Raw genomic sequence first — 6,210 nt, 5'->3', positions numbered from 1 at the left:
TCCTCTGCGACAGGGGTAATGGGACCATACAAATGCTCCTGAAGAGCTTCACTGATTACAATTGATCCATGGGGGGGTTCTATCACTAATGCATGTTTTGTTTGATCCCTTCTCTCATCCCAGATCTCGTGCCAAAAACACCCGTGATTAGCTCCAGTAATTCCAGGAGAATTAATATCAAAAAGCAAGTCTCGAGAAATATAAAAGAAATTTTTGAAAATCCAGTTAAAAAAATGTTCTAGATCACCCAGAACAAATACTTTCTTGTTTTGTTGTTGAAGAATTCCTTTAACTTCTAGATACATTTCTTTCTGTCGTTCAGAAAGCCACATTTCCCACAATTCTTCCATAGTCCAGAGAGAATATCCAAACCAAGGTGATGTACCTGTTTGGCCAAATTTAGAAATATATCCTCTGAGAGAAGGCAGGTTACTACCCCTCCCCCACCAGCTTCGGGAAAAATAAATTTTCCTCAAAGTGAAAGAGGTAAAAATTATTTATTTAACAAACACATGGGAAAAGGAAAATAATGCTAAATAATGAAATCTCTCGCTGTGGAGAAAAAACCTGGGAAAGTGTTCGAGTCCTCCCTTTGGTCTCCTCGGAGCTGGGGGTCTGTGCTCGGTGGAGAGTCCTCCCAATGTGCTCTGATATTGAAGCAGTCCAGCAGAAAAGGGAAAAAATCTGAAATTCCAGGGAAGGAAAAAAAATTCAACTCTCAGTCTCTCTCCAGAGAAAAAGAAGCTGAACCACTGGCCAAAAGCTGACTGGAAAGCAGCAAGCTGGGTGCCTCCTCCCTCCCCTGCCGCAGCTGGAAAAAAAAGGCGCTATCTCTGCGTGACCTTGAACAAGCTGCAAACTGCTTCGAAAAAGTTTTGCTCAGTTTTTTCCTTCCCCCTCTCAGGCTCAGTTTAGAGGCATAGAAAGGCACAAAGTTAATTTCTGGGCACAGAGCAGTGACATGGGATACACATCATAAAGTCACCCCAAGACAGGTGAGAAGAGAGAGATCGAGTGGTTTTTACTCATGAATTTTCTGTCCTTAGGGATCGGTGTCTTGCCCGCATTCTCTATCATTTGCTACAGTGTGGATACTGTAACACAAAACAACCAATGGGGAATGAGGCTGACCAGGGGCGAGGGAAACCCCGTGTCTGTCCCCTCAGGGCCCCTCTCCCAGGACCCCATGACAGGGGGGAAGGGACCCCGACACTTAACAAAGGTGGTGATCAGTCATAGGCTGGACGAGATCTTGGAGGTATTTTCCAGTGTAATCAATTCTGTGATGATTCTGTGGAAAATGAACCAAACCCTAGGTGGGCACTGACTTCTTGGAGGTGCTGATACTTGTTCTGAGGAATCTCCTTTAGGAAGAACCACAGATCAAATCAGTCAAGGAAACTAGAAATCAAATGGGACAAGTGAGCTCTTCACTGCAAGTTTACCCATCAGCTGTTGTTTGTGATCTGGCCCCAGCTTTCCCCTCTTCTTGTTCCCAATGGTCCCAGAAGTTGACGAGTTTGGATGGGAACTTGATTTCTTTGGAAGCTGCTTGTGGCTATCGAATCATAGACTCATAGGTGACTGGGGAGACCCTCAGCTCCTCAGCCCTTGTGATGGCATGAGAGGTGACGGATTCTGTGTGGGAGCCACCACCCTTTGTCAGAGCAGAGTCTGGAGCTGGGGACACACACCTGCCCTAGGTGTCCCCATTTTGTTCCTCTACCTGTGCTCTCTCCTGGGTCACACCAGAACCCTGCAAGTGTCAGGTGAGTTTAGAACCATCTGTGAATATTAACACCCGGATTTTTGCCAGGCAATGTTTGGCAGTAGCATTTTTTTAATGAAGCTCTGGGGTGCAGGTGAGTGTTACTTGCCTTTCACAGCTCAGGGACCTGGTGTCCCTCTGCTCACCTTCCCTACAAACACCACAGGGACACGAGCCACCAACTCTTACTGAAATGTTTATTAAGATCGAACTTCGGAACAACGGATTGGAACACAATGTCTCATGGAGTAGAATATTTCTAAATTGATTTTTTTCTTTTCTATGCATAAATGAAAAAAAAATCAAGATTATACAAAAAGAACAGAAAGTGCAGAACACAATAAAACAGTTCTCATGCAACAATTTTTTTTTAATCTTTAAACAGAAAATAAGCTCAACAGTGTAGAAATAAAAATCATACATACATTATGCCGTCTACGCACTCAAACATTCATCTGTGACATCACTTTTCTTTATCCCTTTTTCCTCATAAAACAACATTATGTGTTTAACACATGCTTATAAACATTGCTAAACTCAGCAAGAGCTATTATAGTGCCCCAACTTAATAAGTTGATAAAAAAGTAGTTGTCATATGGCCAGTTCACAAAGGAACTAAATATTCTCTTTTTTTTTTTCTTTTTTTCTTTTTTTTTAAATTTTTCCCCGCTATGAGATGCCTATATGCAGCTTTCTAGTAATACGAGGCATTTAAAATAAGCTGGTCATTTGGCTACTTAAAGGGCTTAGTGTTCATGTTACATCAGGAAAAACAAATTCACATTGGGAACTGCCAATTTGTTGAGAGAAAAGTCTGGATTTTGAGGTTATTTATTACAATTTGGCTGTTGCTAAGGACTGAGTAGGTGCAGAGTAAATAAGGTGACAGCGAGTTTGACTAAATGCTCCCAGAGCTTCACCCCAAACTTCCAAATTTAAGAATAAATGTGCCAGAGCAGGTCAAATTGAACCATGCCCTGCATTTTCCCTAAAATTTTAGTAGGTCGCAAGGGCATCAAAAGTCCTTTAATTACAGCAGATGCTCTCTTTTGGTGGGAGATGTGTTTGTCCCTCCTGGGCACCCCTTGTGTTCCCTGGGGCGAGGGAAGCTGAGGTGGAAATTCAGCTGAAGCTGCTCAGGTTGAGGAACCAAACTGCACTGGTTTTCCAGGAGGTGATTTTAATTTACATGACAGGAAAACCTGGAACACCTTAATGAGCAGATCAGTGGGTGTGAGTGCCATGTCAGGAAAAGGAACTGAGCCTTTTTGTTGTTTTCTAAGGCAGCTTCCGAACTGCTGAGCCTCAAATTCAAACCCCAGTTGGTGTTTGAGCTGCTGCAGCTCCTTTGGATGCAACATGACAAAGAGAAAACTTTGGGTAGCTCCACTTTTTCCAAATGACCATTTTTTGACGTGCTTTACAAATGTTCAGCTTTGTCATTTAAGGAAGGAAAACAGCTAAAGGACTCTCTGGAACCATAGAGTTTCTGCAAAGAAAAATAAAATTTGGTATTTCTTCCACACAGTCATTAATAACATTTCTGTGCAACATTTGGTGTCCGTTACATTTATTTGGCCTTTTCAAAGGAAACGAGGACAAAACAGCTGCAAAAAAACCCAACTTCTCTTTCACGACAGACACTTCAGATGCCGAAGCTGCTACATGTGCTTGGAATATCATGCAGGAGTTCATTTGTTAACTTAAATAGGATACATATTTATAGCTGAGCTTGTCTTGCATCAGACTAGGATGAGGGAAACCCGGAAGAACTCAGTTGAGAACACTGTGGAGTACAGTGGCAGCAACACACAACCCCCAAAGGTATTTTGGCCTGAGCAGTGTGTCTGGAAATGTACAAACACATAGGTGCAGACACACACACATCCCTAAAACCCCCAAATCTCAGCACCTGCCTCCTGCACTTCCCTCCTGCTCAAATGTCCCAGCTCTCCTAGGAATAAAATGTGACTTTCTCCACCTTTACTCAGAAGTGTGACCTCAACCTGCATGGCCGTGAGATCTAGCAGCCAGGAAAATCCTGCTTTTCATGGTGGATGCTGGAGGAAGCCAAACTCACCCCCGACCAAGGGCAGGGGATGCATTCTTAACGATGGAACCCAGGTTTTAATGAGGAACCTGGCAAAAAGCACTGTGGTTGCTGCTGTCATTCCAAGTGCTAGGGGGTTCAGATCAGATGGGAGAGGGATAAGAAAGACTCAGTCCTCGCCTCTGAGGAAAACCTCACGCAGCCTGTTCCATCCTGGGGTCTGAGTGCCAGCATTGGTATCAGCAAGAAAACCAAGAGGGTAAATCTGCAGCCACCTCCTTTTCAGACCGATGCGCTGGGAATATTCCAGAGCCTAGAAAAAGGTTCCAAGTGAAAGGGGAAAAGGACATCCTGGGTTTCAAGGAGCACAAACCTCTGTTGGATTTACTGGCCTCCTCCCTCCTGATGATGAACAACCCCTATCTTTCCACGACTGCTCACAGCCAGCACCAGCAAACCACCAGGTTCGTGTTATTAAAAGGCTATTTAGGCAATAAATCTCATGAAAGTCACTGAACCAGCAGGAAGAGAAACATTCCTAAGAAATTATTGCTTCTGGAGTCTGAAATCCAGAATGCCATCCACCAACAGCACAGATCTCACTGGGCTCTTGGAATAACCCAACAGGGCCAAATGCACACTCTGCCTTTCCGAGAGGTGGAAGTTAAAGCTTCTCTGCTCTCACATGAAACATATCAAGATGTGCAGCTGATCGACCACAGCCCTCAAGGGTCTGAGCACCAGCAGTGCTTCATGTCACACATCACGGCAGCAGAACAGGTTAAAATAGTTTATGGTCTTGAACAATGCTAAACCTTAGTCCTACTATACTGAAGGTCCAACGGGATGACTTTGACTAGACAGGAATACAAACAAAAAAAAAGATGCTTGTTGGCACCAGGAATAACAAAAAAAGCCACTTCAAACTTCTCTTTCTGCAAGTTCTGCAACAAACACATAAAACTGTACTACTTTAATTGTGGCAAAAAAAAAAATCTGTATCAAAAGATAAGGTAAGGGACAGATGAAGAAATAAATCATTGCCCACTCTACCCTGAGAAGTGCTGGGGCTAGAAAGAAAACTCTCACATCCAAGGAAAAGCCCTAGGGAGACCTCAGCAGGTGAAGCCAGCGTGGGGGTTTCCCAGGCTGGCCAAAGGACAGGAGGAGATGCTTTGGCTGGGGCTCCCCAAGTTAATCCTTCTGGCAACACTACAAAAACTTCAGCACATTTACAATGAATAATTATTTCCTTTGCCTTTACCAGGGAGTGAAATCAGCTTCCTGTCGTGGCAGCACGCATACTCCTGTGTTATGAGCCCCATAAACAACTCCAAACATGGATTTTAACATCCAGTTCTTAGAAATGAGGCTCTGCCAAACGCTGTCCGTGACAGAACTGGCCCTTCCCTGCCTTTGCTTGAAGCCTCTGGGTTCGAAAGTAAAGGTCCTTCCTCCCTCCTTGCCCTTCCCTGGCTGAGAAAGCTCCATAAACATGGGTGAGCTCACCCCCAAAATGGTTTCATGTTCTCTCTGTGGGACGTGAAGTCAGAGGGAGCTTCAGCTTCTCCTCCCTCTCTGCAGCAACTTGGTCAGTGTGATGGCGCAGTGAAAGAGATCTTAGCTTAGAAAGTGCAGTGTGGAGTAAAGAAGATTTGATCCACGCTGGTCCATGGAACCCTTGGGAAAAGTGTAAGGCTGGCACTGGTCAGAAGATGCAGGTTTTTAAACTGTTGAAGAACCTTTTCAGAAATAGAGATTCAAATAAGGAGTCCTTGACACCGGTCATTAACCAAAAGCAGAATCTTCAAGGAGCTTCAAAACTAAAATATTAAAGCCACTTTAAAATGTGTAACTCAATACGTAACTTACACAAATGCCAGTTCTAGGGTGAAACACAACACTTGTCTCTCACATATGAACATCACCAGAATATATTAAATGTAATTGAGATGATAAAATGCACGGCAGAATTTCTCACAACTGCTTTCTTCAGTGAGGTCTCACACTCTTCAGTAGTATCGCTCCCCTGGCTGAACACAGTTCACAGTATGTGTTCTAAATAAAAAATATTCACCATAGAAAGAAAAGACTTCCTCAAGACACTTGGAAAAACAAATACAACCCCTAAGTCCCGTGTGATTACATGTACTTCAGTGCTCTGTGATGTCACCAGCCTAAAAACATTGTCGCCCTTGATAGCAGAGGCCATGGGCATGACTGGAAGCCCTCAGAGAAACCCACAGATGCCATCTTCAAATACACCCAAACATCCATTTCTCAAATACACTGACAATTCAAGTAATTCATTAAAAACTGCTTTTCATATTGAAATCTAGCTTCTTTGTCTGAATGCCTGTATTGCAGCATGATTGACACAAGCATTTGCAAG

This window comes from Corvus brachyrhynchos, unplaced genomic scaffold (genome assembly GCF_000691975.1).
Source record: "Corvus brachyrhynchos isolate BGI_N302 unplaced genomic scaffold, ASM69197v1 scaffold89, whole genome shotgun sequence".
In the NCBI taxonomy this organism is placed as follows: domain Eukaryota; kingdom Metazoa; phylum Chordata; class Aves; order Passeriformes; family Corvidae; genus Corvus; species Corvus brachyrhynchos.
Note: the sequence above shows the minus strand (reverse complement) of the source record.